Consider the following 13,927-nt stretch of genomic DNA (forward strand, 5'->3'; position numbering starts at 1 on the left):
CAATTTCTTGCAAACCTCATTAGTATACGTAAAAAATGGGCTTAAATCAGCGTAAACAACTGGGCCCCGAGGAAAGTGCTGAACTCGCACCATACATTCCTTCTTTAAGTATAAAAATGAAGGTTTCAAGCCATCTAACCAGCACTCATGCACATTAGCCACAGCATGCTTAAGCACATGCAATCGTGGAAGCTCTTCAATTTTTATATAACTTATACCGATGCCATTAAAATGCATTCAAAGAAACATAAAATACAGACCAGGTCTCAGTGAGCATAATTGTTTTTTAAATCGCTGACAAAGAATTGAAATAAAACACCAGAAAAATGACTGTATTCTGCTGTGCCTAAAATTCTAGGCTTAATTTTATACCCATTTTGAAGCAGCGTGATTTCTGGAAATTCACCTGCATGGCTCTTTAGACCGGGGGAAAAGCCATTATAATGAGCCGGGATGCATTCGGGCGCAGGGATAGACGAGTGTGAAAGAGCGAGGAAATTAAGGTGTAGCATAATTACGTGCGTAAAAGACTTGAGCCTGAATTTCCTCAATCGTTTACCCCATTTACTTGCTTTATGCCCCAATTACAGTTGTCTCTAGGCACAAATACACAGAAAATTCCACCCCCTACATCTTTTGACAATCTCACTATTTGTCTAATGCTTTTGAATGTAACTGGAAGAGGTACAACATAATTTAACCTAGTTTGGTGAAATAACAAAAGCCAATCATACTTTAAATATCTTGCTCTATTACAACACTTCTGAAATAGTTGTGACATCTGAAATAAGATTTGATGATTAAAGTTTGCCTACAATTTTTTTTTCTTCAAGCGCCTTAAAGTCTTAAGTTGTATCACCACCTTCTCAGGGCAACCAGGGATAGGCAATAAATACCGGCCTAGCTATAACTCTAGAATGAATAATAAATGTTGACAGGTGAAGGAAATCCTGTATCAAAAGTGTGACAAACCTCTGGAGCCCACTACAATCAGATGGCTGCAATGAAGCAGAGTAACACACTGGTTATGCTCCAGAAGTGAACGAGAAAACAAATTTCAGTATAAAGTGGCTGCAAGAATTGACCCCTGCAGTCATAGCTTTGAAGGGACCCACTCATGGAAATAGAGAAAAGAGAATAGGAAATGAAAGATGGGATTGTCAGCTTGGCTTGGTAATAGTGCCTCTAAATCAGAGGGTCAGGATTTTAGGCCCCACTCCAGGACTTGGAGCACATAATCTCAGCTGATACTTAAATGCAGTAATGAGGGAGTGCTATCTTTTGGATGAAACATTAAACCAAGGCCCTATCTGCCTATTCAGGTAGATGTAAAAGATCCAATGGTACTATTTGAAGAAGTGCAGGGGAATTCTCCAGTGTCTTGCTCACATACATCCCTGAATCAACACCACTAAACAGGTTAACTGGTCATTCATTTCACTTACTGTCTGTGGGATGTTGCTGTGCATGCATTGGCTGCTGCATTTGCCATTGGCTGTAAAGTACTTTGGGAAATCCTGCAGATGTAAAAGGTGCTCCATAAATGCCAGTTCTTTCTTCAGGATCTTTGTGAATGAAAACTAAAGAGTGTTAGTGGACAAACCACTTAAGTAGGCCAAGGTAATCGCTTCCTTGGTTTCAAAAAAATGAAAATAAATAAAAGGAATAACATTTGCATTGTGGATCTGCCAGGGAACGCTGAAGGAAATGATATCTTGCAGTCCAGTCCCACCTTTGTCAGCTGCTCAGGTTAGATAGGCTGGGCGCCTGATAGCTTCATGTTCCTGATAAGATCAGTATCCCCATTCGGGAATTGTCAGATTGTTCTATTATTCAGGAGAAAGAAATTATTCCAAAAGTTATAAGAAACAAAGGGTGGAATTGAAGACAACTATATGAGGGTCTTTCTGTCAAAGGTCTGAAATTCTGTTCGTCAAAGTTCACGTCTATCTGCTTTGTGCACTTGTATTAGATTCTTGTATGCACTATTTTCCTTGAGGGCCACTCTCAGAAATGCTGCACCATGGAATGGTGGGATGCAGGCAGTGGCTGAGCAGCTCTTCACACAGCGAGCTACTACTTTCAATTATACCAACTGGGACAAATCCTGCCTCCTAACAGCATTCCTTTGCCTCTTTTTTTGCTTGAAAGTAAGAACAGTGGGAACAACACGGGATTCCAGTTCAGTCAACACCCCACAGCTGGGCAGTCCATGTTGGAAGCTCCAGAGATGCATGGAAGTACCAGCTTTGCTGAGGACATGAAGGGGATAAGCCCATATTAAAGATATAGATGGAAATTGTGGAATTTTCCTTAACTGTCTTCTGGTGTCGGGGAGAAATTTTGCCGATTTTTCTTCCGTAAGAAGCCAGGCACGTGCTCTGTAGTTTGGTTAGTACCTCTTGCTCGGATTCATTTTTGATGGTGGTGGGAGGGAGCTGATGATAGACAGAATTAAGTATCCCGAACTCTGAATAACAACGTGGAAAGATTTCTGCTGTTTGCTATTTATAATAAAATCGTTAGCAGATATATAAAGAACACGATGATTTTGAAAGAAGGAAGAAATTGCAATTATATTATGCCTTTCGCAACCTCAGAACGTCCCAAAGCGCTTTATAGCCGATGAAGTATTTCTGAAGTGTAGTCACTGTAGTAATTTAGGGAAACGAGGCAGCTGAATTTCTATAAATACCGAACAATCTTTTTCTATTGAGTTACACTTTTCCGTACGTTCGTGCATGTTTACCTACATAACAGTTACCGCACTTAGGCCAGTGGTGCATCTGGAAATTTCTAAAATGCAAACTGATCACCAAAAATATTTAATTAAGCAGAAGCCAGTTTTCCACTGCATTGCGGGGCTGCCATGCAAAGGTTCGGTTTGGGGCCCATACATTTTACTAGACAACGATACTAAATACTACCTATTTAACCTGTTGTCAAATCCGCATATGTATGATCGTGAAAAGGCATGTTTGGAATAGGCAATATAAAAATACAGTCTCCACTGTGCCTATAATGTATTAAGCGCACCCACTATTTCGGGCAGTTCAATAACTTCTCACCCTGTACTTACCCATTTAAAAGGCTCTGTCGCTTTTAACCAAATTCGGGTGTTCAAGTAGTTTCAATCAGCTGTTCGCACCTCGTCAAAGTGTGATTACCTCAGTGATGAGACTCTGGATGCAACTGTTAACAATTAGGAGAGGCAGTTGCTAAGTGAGATTTCCTTGTTTTTAAAAAATATATTGGTTACCTATCATTTTGGTTTTACCGTCCTCCACATATAACGGGCAAATTGGGTTAACACCAACATACCCACTATAAATGGTGGGGACTGTAGATGACAAAATGAAAACAAGAGTAAATGAGATCAAATGATTATAAAGGTCTTGAAACACCAATGTTATTTCAGAATATGAGCCGTATGTCAACTCAAATTAGCTTCTCGTGCATTGGCTGCAGTGAAATCTTTTATAATATCTGAGTAGTCGAGATTTCTGCCAGGCCGTTTAAACGCTCTTGCGACAGAGTTGACCTCACATAGTTCTTTATCAATTTCTGTTGGGGAAAGCTTCTTCCACCTAATACAAGTATCACAGAAATGCATGTCAACAGCAATCTAGCTGATGTGCCTCTTTTGTCTTTGCCTTTCCTGAGGGAGTTCCATTACTGCTCCAATCTGTTCTGCTACTTCTCGCACATTGACCTTTCCAGACGCGAGTCCCTTTTCCCTATATGCCTGCAGATACTGCATTACCTCATTCCTGGCAACACTGATATTGCTGCTAGGGCTTTGCTTGCATGATTAATCTGGCACAAAAGGTTGTAGCATATAATAAGGCACAGAATGAAGCACCACGAGCCAATCTCATTGGCAAAGCTCTCTGCTGCCGATGCAGTCATGCCGCCATTCTTCTCGACTGCATGAACGGCAAGAGCATTTGAGCATGTCTTTTAGCTGACAGCAAAGCACCTTTGCTCTATTAATGCTACTTTCCCACCAGTTATTTAAGAGCCCCCTCGCAGTAGATTGTGTGATGTGCTCCCTTGATACAGACCAGCGCTGAGAAGAGAAGCTAAACAGCGTGTAGATGCACGGCAGGATGCCGAAAAACATCACAGACAATGCTGATGACTTTGCACAGTCTCGAAGAGCCAGTTTCAGACTGTGGATGCCACAAAGCCTTCTCGTTCATATCCAGCACTCTTTATTGTACTCCCTGCTGGCTGCCTTTCTTATTACTCCCGTTGTCATAGGATTGTCCTCTGCAATCTGCGATATCAATATTCAGTTTTTTGAGATGACCTAGTAGGGTATTTCACAGACCCTCGCCAGTGCTGCCCTCAGCGGCAAGCAAACTGACAAAACGCTCTGTTACAAATGCACTAATGGATAGCTCGCAGGTAACTATACACAAAGTCAGAGACACCTGCTCGGTGTGACTAACATGTGGAGTGCAAGCCATAATCACCAAGATATCTTGCACAATGGACCCATTTGATTATAGCTTGAAGGACGTGAGCTCAATCAATTTGTTCCGAATCTCCTTCCTCTCGATGCATCTCAGATACTCGCTCATATTGGATCTATATTAGCTTGCAATTCGATCTGGCCAAGAAAGTTTCCATTATGAGGATCAAGAAGCTTACCTGTTTTCCCACTGAAAGCCAGGTTTTGTTCAGCAAGGCGACAAACGATAGAGATAAACCTTATCAAAACAGACTTCCAGTACTGCTCTTCTAGCAAAATCTGTTTCTTCAGCATCTTTTCACTTCTGTGCACCAGAAGGGCATGATCATCTTATTATGCAGTTTATTGCTGAACCCTTCATCAGCCGAAAGGATAGTAGTGTAAACTGCCCTATTATCACCATTACATATGTTTAAAGAGTAATCGATTCCATTTATTTTGATGGTAAGCACGTCCCTGTGACAGTCAAGAAACATACCAAAGCATGTTCATAGTGTAGGCTAACGGAACAAATATTCATTCTTTTCAATTGTTGCAGTCAAATAAGTCTCTGCTGAAGGTGTAAAGTCGCTAACGATCGATAAAGTCGAGATTGATTTATGGTGGCAACAGACGCGACCATAAGTTTAAGCATTGAGTTAAATCACAGTAAAAGAAGAGGTAGTTGAGAAACTGGATGGGCTAAAAATTGATAAAGAGGAGGTACTAGAAAGGCTGGCTGTGCTTAAAGTAGGTAAGTCACCCGGTCCGGATGGGAAGCATCCTAGGTTGCTGAGGGAAGTAAGGGTGGAAATTGCGGAGGTACTGGCCATAATCTTCCAAACATCTTTAGAATCGGGGGTGGTGCCAGAGGACTGGAGAATTCCAAATGTTACACCCTTGTTCAAAAATGGGTGTAAGGATAAACCCAGCAACTACAGGCCTGTCAGTTTAACCTTGATGGTGGGGAAACTTTCAGAAATGATAATCCGGTCAAAATTAACAGTCACTTGGAGAAGTGTGGATTAATTAAGGAAAGCCAGCATGGATTTGTTGAAGGCAAATCGTGTTTAACTAACTTGATTAAGATTTTTAATGAGGTAACAGAGGGCAATGCGGTTGATGTGGTGTATATGGACTTCCAAAAGGTGTTTGATAAAGTGCCACATAATAGGCTTGTCATCAAAGTTGAAGCCCATGGAATAAAAGGGGCAGTGGCAGCATGAATACGAAATTGGCTAAGTGACAGGGAACAGAGAGTAGTGGTGAATGGTTGTTTTTTGGATTGGAGAGAGGTGTACAGTGGTGTTCTCCACGGGCCGCTACTGGGACCACTGCTTTTCTTGATATATATTAATGACTTGGACTTGGGTGTACAGGGCACAATTTCAAAATTTGCAGATGACACAAAACTTGGAAGTATAGTGAACAGTGAGGAGGATAGTGATAGACTTCAAGAGGACATAGACAGGCTGATGGAATGGGGGGACACGTGGCAGATGAAATTTAACGTAGAGAAGTGTGATGTGATACATTTTGGTAGGAAGACCGAGGAGAGGCAATATAAACCAAAGGGCACAATTCTAAAAGGGGTGTAGGAACAGAGAGATCTGGGGGTATATGTGCACAAATCATTGAAGGTGGCAGGGCAGATTGAGAAAGCAGTTAAAAAAGCATACGGGATCCTGGGCTTTATAAATAGAGGCATAGAGTACAAAAGCAAGGAAGTTATGATGAACCTTTATAAAACACGAGTTCGGCCACAACTGGCATATTGTGTCCAGTTCTGGGTACCGCACTTTAGGAAGGATGTGAAGGCCTTAGAGAGGGTACAGAAGAGATTTACAAGAATGGGATGAAGGACTTCAGTTACGTGGATAGACTGGAGAAGCTGGGATTGTTCTCCTTAGAGCAGAGAAGGTTGAGAGGAGATTTGATAGAGGTATTCAAAATCATGAAGGGTCTAGACAGAGTAGATAGAGAGAAAATGTTCCATTGGTGGAAGGGTCAAGAACCAGAGGACACAGATTTAAGGTGATTGGTAAAAGAACCAAAGGCGACATGAGGAAAAACTTTTTTTTTACACAACGAATGGTTATGATCTGGAATGCACTGCCTGATGGGGTAGTGGAGGCAGATTCAATCGTGGCTTTCAAAAGGGAATTGGATAAGTACTTGAAGGGAAAAAATTTGCAGGGCTACGGGGAAAGGGCGTGGGAGTGAGACTAGCTGGATTGCTCTTGCAGAGAGCCGGCACGGACTCGATGGGCCGAATGGCCTCCTTCCGTGCTGTAACCATTCTATGATTCTAATCTCGACTTTATCGATCTTTAGCGACTTTACACCTTCAGCAGAGACCTATTTGACTGCAACAATTGGAAAGAATGAATATTTGTTCCATTAGCTTACTCTATGAATACGCTTTGGTTCGTTTCTGCTCTTGGCTGTCACAGGGACGTGCATACCATCAAAATAAATGGTGGCAGTAACACATTCTGGTCTTGCCACCCACAGGATGTGAGAGGACAATACTCACCCAACCCTTTATCTGGAATGTGTATTATTGATCCAGTCTGCTGCACAGTAATTCAAGTTCTCTGGAATGTGTAATTTGATCCAGTCATTGTCAGGCAGGCTACAGAATTCAGACAAGGCACAGCACGAACACCACTGATTTCCGAGAATACAATGCTAACACTATCAAGCCCAGGGAACGGACAGCGTTAACACTACTGATTTCAAAGAATGCACAGTGCTAATACCAAATTCAGAGAACGTACAGTGCTGACACTACCGAGTTCAGAGAACGCACAGTACTAACACTCCCGAGTTCAGAGAACGCACAGTACAAACGGTCCCAAGTTCAGAGAACGCACAGTGTTAACACTCCCAAGTTCAGAGAACGCACAGTGCTAACACTCCCAAGTTCAGAGAACGCACAGTGCTAACACGACCGAGTTCAGAGAACGTACAATGCTGACACTACCAAGTTCAGAGAACGCACAGTATTAAAACTACCGAGTTCAGAGAATGCACAGCGCTAACATTACCGAGTTCAGAGAATGTTCACATTGAAACTGCCGATTTCAGAGAACGCACAGCACTAACACTACCGAGTTCAGAGAATGTACAGTGCTGACACTACCGAGTTCAGAGAACGCACAGCATTAAAACTACCGAGTTCAGAGAACGCACAGCACTAACACTACCGAGTTCAGAGAACGCACAGCACTAACACTACCGAGTTCAGAGAATGTACAGCACTAACACTACCGAGTTTAGAGAACGCACAGCATTAAAACTACCGAGTTCAGAGAACGCACAGCACTAACACTACAGAGTTCAGAGAACGCACAGCGTTGAAACTGCCGATTTCAGAGAATGTACAGTGCTGACACTACCAAGTTCAGAGAACGCACAGCATTAAAACTACCGAGTTCAGAGAACGCACAGCACTAACATTACCGAGTTCAGAGAACGCACAGCGTTAACACTACTGAGTTCAGAGAACGCACAGCACTAACACTACTGAGTTCAGAGAATGTACAGCACTAACACTACCGAGTTCAGAGAACGCACAGCGCTAACACTACCGAGTTCAGAGAATGTACAGCACTAACACTACCGAGTTCAGAGAATGTACAGCACTAACACTACCGAGTTCAGAGAACACACAGCGCTAACACTACCGAGTTCAGAGAACGCACAGCGCTAACACTACCGAGTTCAGAGAATGTACAGCACTAACACTACCGAGTTCAGAGAATGTACAGCACTAACACTACCGAGTTCAGAGAACGCACAGCACTAACACTACTGAGTTCAGAGAATGTACAGCACTAACACTACCGAGTTCAGAGAACGCACAGCGCTAACACTACCGAGTTCAGAGAATGTACAGCACTAACACTACCGAGTTCAGAGAATGTACAGCACTAACACTACCGAGTTCAGAGAACGCACAGCGTTAACACTACCGAGTTCAGAGAATGCACAGCGCTAACACTACCGAGTTCAGAGAACGCACAGCGCTAACACTACCGAGTTCAGAGAACGCACAGCGTTAAAACTACCGAGTTCAGAGAACGCACAGCACTAACACTACAGAGTTCAGAGAACGCACAGCGTTGAAACTGCCGTTTCAGAGAATGTACAGTGCTGACACTACCAAGTTCAGAGAACGCACAGCGCTAACATTACCGAGTTCAGAGAACACAGTATTAAAACTACCGAGTTCAGAGAACACACAGCGCTAACACTACCGAGTTCAGAGAATGTTCACATTGAAACAGCCGATTTCAGAGAATGTACAGTGCTAACACTACCAAGCTCAGAGAACGCACAGTGCTGACACTACCAAGCTCAGAGAACGCACAGTGCTGACACTACCAAGCTCAGAGAACGCACAGTGCTGACACTACCAAGCTCAGAGAACGTACAGTGCTGACACTACCAAGCTCAGAGAACGCACAGTGCTGACACTACCGAGTTCAGAGAACGCACAGCACTAACACTACCGAGTTCAGAGAATGTACAGTGCTGACACTACCGAGTTCAGAGAACGCACAGCGTTAAAACTACCGAGTTCAGAGAACGCACAGCACTAACACTACCGAGTTCAGAGAATGTACAGCACTAACACTACCGAGTTCAGAGAACGCACAGCGCTAACACTACCGAGTTCAGAGAATGTACAGCACTAACACTACCGAGTTCAGAGAATGTACAGCACTAACACTACCGAGTTCAGAGAACGCACAGCGTTAACACTACCGAGTTCAGAGAATGCACAGCGCTAACACTACCGAGTTCAGAGAACGCACAGCGCTAACACTACCGAGTTCAGAGAACGCACAGCGTTAAAACTACCGAGTTCAGAGAACGCACAGCACTAACACTACAGAGTTCAGAGAACGCACAGCGTTGAAACTGCCGTTTCAGAGAATGTACAGTGCTGACACTACCAAGTTCAGAGAACGCACAGCGCTAACATTACCGAGTTCAGAGAACACAGTATTAAAACTACCGAGTTCAGAGAACACACAGCGCTAACACTACCGAGTTCAGAGAATGTTCACATTGAAACAGCCGATTTCAGAGAATGTACAGTGCTAACACTACCAAGCTCAGAGAACGCACAGTGCTGACACTACCAAGCTCAGAGAACGCACAGTGCTGACACTACCAAGCTCAGAGAACGCACAGTGCTGACACTACCAAGCTCAGAGAACGTACAGTGCTGACACTACCAAGCTCAGAGAACGCACAGTGCTGACACTACCGAGTTCAGAGAACGCACAGCACTAACACTACCGAGTTCAGAGAATGTACAGTGCTGACACTACCGAGTTCAGAGAACGCACAGCGTTAAAACTACCGAGTTCAGAGAACGCACAGCACTAACACTACCGAGTTCAGAGAATGTACAGCACTAACACTACCGAGTTCAGAGAACTCACAGCGCTGACACTACTGAGTTCAGAGAATGTACAGTGCTAACACTACTGAGTTCAGAGAACGCACAGCGCTAACACTACCGAGTTCAGAGAACGCACAGCGCTAACACTACCGAGTTCAGAGAACGCACAGCGCTAACATTACCGAGTTCAGCGAACGCACAGCGCTAACACTACCGAGTTCAGCGAACGCACAGCGCCAACACTACCGAATTCAGCGAACGCACAGCGCTAACATTACCGAGTTCAGCGAACGCACAGCGCTAACATTACCGAGTTCAGCGAACGCACAGCGCTAACATTACCGAGTTCAGCGAACGCACAGCGCTAACATTACCGAGTTCAGAGAACGCACAGCGCTAACATTACCGAGTTCAGAGAACGCACAGCGCTAACATTACCGAGTTCAGCGAACGCACAGCGCTAACATTACCGAGTTCAGCGAACGCACAGCGCTAACATTACCGAGTTCAGCGAACGCACAGCGCTAACATTACCGAGTTCTGAGAATGCACTTATCACTGGACCCGCTTGGGCCCCCTTGCAATTACACGGGTCGCAGACTCCTAAAATTGTCCCTGCACTTAATTTTCCCACATTACAACAGTGATTACACTTCAAAAGCACTTAGTTGGCTGTAAAGTGCTTTGGGAGGTCCTGAGGTTGTGAAAGGCTCCAAATAAATGCAAGTCCCTCTCTTTTTTTTTAATGTCTTAGGTCGTGGAGTGATTATTATTGATGTTAACAGTGAACATTTTAATGAATTGTCATCAGCAAAGCAAACAATGGATTTCCAGCCATTTCCCACACGGTCTCTTGTGTAATTTAGGACTTGACAATAAGAGGCAGCCCAGCTAAGGTACTGCATTGTGCTCAGGACCAAGTCTGCTCAGGAGATTCACGTGCCAAAACAACCAGAGGCACATCGAACATCAGAAATAGGAGCAGGAGTAGGCCACATGGCCCCTCGAGCCTGCTCCACCATTCAATAAGATCATGATGTGGAGATGCCGGTGATGGACTGGGGTTGACAATTGTAAACAATTTTACAACACCAAGTTATGGTCCAGCAATTTTATTTTAAATTCACAAGCTTTCGGAGGCTACCTCCTTCCTTCCACATCGTTCACCTGAGGAAGGAGGTAGCCTCCGAAAGCTTGTGAATTTAAAATAAAATTGCTGGACTATAACTTGGTGTTGTAAAATTGTTTACAATAAGATCATGGCTGATCTTCGACCTCAACTCCACTTTTCTGCCCTATCCCCATATATCTTGATTCCCTTAATGTGCAAAAATCTATCGATCTCAGTCTTGAATATACTCAATGACTGAGCATCCACAGCCCTCTGGAGTAGAGAATTCCAAATTTTCACAACCCTCTGAGTGAAGCAATTTTTCCTCATCTCGGACCTCAATGACCTTTTATCTTGAGACTATGACCCTTGGATCTAGACTCTCCAGCCAGAGGAAACATCCTCTCAGCATCTACCCTGTAAAGCCCTCTTAGAATTTTGTACGTTTCAATGAGATCATCTCTCATTCTTCTAAACTCCAGAGAATATAGGCCCATTCTACTCAATCGCTCTTCAGAGGACAACTCTCTCATCCCAGGAATCAATCTAGTGAACCTTCGTTGCACTCCCTCTAAGGCAGTATACATTCTTCCTTAGGTAAGGAGACCAAAACTGTACACAGGACCCCAGGTATGGTCTCACCAGAGCCCTATATAATTGCAGCAAGACCTCCTTACTCTTATACTCCAACCTTGCAATAAAGGCTAACATACCAATTGTCTTCCTAACTGCTTGCTGTACCTGCATGTTAACTTTCTGTGATTCGTGCACAAGGACACCCAAATCCCTCTGAATACCAACATTTCGTAGTCTCTCACCTTTTAAAAAATATTCTGCTTTTCTATTCTTCCTACCAAAGTGGATAATTTCACATTTCCTCACATTATACTCCATCTGCCACCTTCTTGCCCACTCATTTAATCTGTCCATATCCCTTTGCAGCCTCTTTGCGTCCTCCTCACAGCTTACTTTCCCACCTAGCTTTGTATCATTAGCAAACTTGGATACATTATACTCGGTCCCCTCATCTAAGCCATTGATATATATTGTAAACAGCTGAGGCCCAAGCACTGATTTGCGGCAACCCACTTGTTAAAACCTGCCAACCTGAAAATGACCTGTTTATTCCTACTCTCTGTTTTCTGTCCGTTAACCAATTCTCCATCCATGCTAATATATTATCCCCAATCCCATGAGTGCTAATCTTATGTAATAACCTCTTGTGTGGCACCTTATCGAATGCCTTTTGAAAATCCAAAATACCACATCCACTGGTTCCCCCTTATCTACCCTGCTAGTTACATCCTCAAAAAACTCTTAACAGATTTGTCAAACACAAATTCCCTTGCATAAAACCATGTTGATTCGACCTAATCATATTATGATTTCTAAGTGCCCTGTTAATACGTCCTTAATAATAGATTCGACCATTTTCCCTGCTACTGATATCAGGCTAACTGACCTATAGTTCCCTGTTTTCTCTCCCTCCTTTCTCGAATAGCAGGGTTACATTTGCTGCCTTCCAATCCACGGGGATCGTTCTAGAATCTAGGGAATTCTGGAAGATCAAATCCAATGCATCCACTATCTCTGCAGCCATCTCTTTTAAAACCCTAGGATGTAGGCCATCAGGTCCAGGGGATTGTCAGTTTATAGTCCCATTAATTTCTCCAGTACTTTTTCTTTACAAATCTTAATTACTTTAAGTTCCTCACTCTCGTTAGACCCTTGATTCCCTACTATTTACGGTTTGTTTTTTGTGTCTTCTACTGTGAACAGATACAAAATATTTGTTTAACATCTCTGCCATTTCCTTATTCCCCATTATAATTTCTCCTGTCTTTGCCTCTAAGGCACCCACGTTTACTTTCGCTAATCTCTTTGTTTTTGCGTACCTGTAGAAGCTCTTACAATCAGTTTTTATATTTCTTGCTAGTTTACACTCATATTCAATTTTCTCCCTCTTTATCAATTTCTTGGTCATCCTTTGCTGATTTCTAAAACCCTCCCAATCCTCAGGCCTACTACTCTTTTTGGATGTGATGTGGAGATGCCGGTGATGGACTGGGGTTGACAATTGTAAACAATTTTACAACACCAAGTTATAGTCCAATGATTTTATTTGAAATTCACAAGCTTTTGGAGGCTTCCTCCTTCCTCAGGTGAATGTTGTGGAACATTTCCACAACATTCACCTGAGGAAGGAGGAAGCCTCCGCAAGCTTGTGAAGTTCAAATAAAATTGTTGGACTATAACTTGGTGTTGTAAAATTGTTTACAACTCTTTTTGGAAACACTGTAGGCCTCTTCTTTTAATCTAATACTATCCTTAACTTCTCTAGTTAGTCACAGTTGGATCACTTTTCCCATGGGGTTTTTATTCCTCAAGGGAATGTATATTCGTTGGAAATTGGGAATTATTTCTTATAAATGTTCGCCATTGCTTATCTACCGTCATATCTTTTAACCTAATTTCCCAATCTACCTCAGCCAACTCACCCCTCATACCCACATAATTGGTCTTGTTTAAATTTAAGATCCCAGTTTCCAACTTAACTCCATCACTCTCAAACTCAATATGAAATTCAGTATCAATATTGACCGCCCCCTTTCACTGGGTCCGTGCTGTTTTTATACCTGTTCTGGGGTCCGCCAATCACCCTGTACTGTTGTCCCTATCCAATCGCGCATTTCATTCAACTTTTTAATCCTCGTTCGGGGGAATCGACTTCTACCCCGGCCTCTGAATATCATGGGTTGGGAGCCTTACGGCTTTGATATTGATTTATTTATACAGGTTCAGGGGCGGAGTGTTTCGGGCCTCGGGTTTGGGGGCGGGTTAGACACCCGGGACCCTGAATACTTCCAGTCACCGACATCGCCGCAGCGCCTGTTACATGTCCGAAATGCCGGTTCAGAGGCCTCGGACCCTGAATATTGCC

Source organism: Heptranchias perlo, chromosome 27 (assembly GCF_035084215.1).
Source record: "Heptranchias perlo isolate sHepPer1 chromosome 27, sHepPer1.hap1, whole genome shotgun sequence".
NCBI lineage: Eukaryota > Metazoa > Chordata > Chondrichthyes > Hexanchiformes > Hexanchidae > Heptranchias > Heptranchias perlo.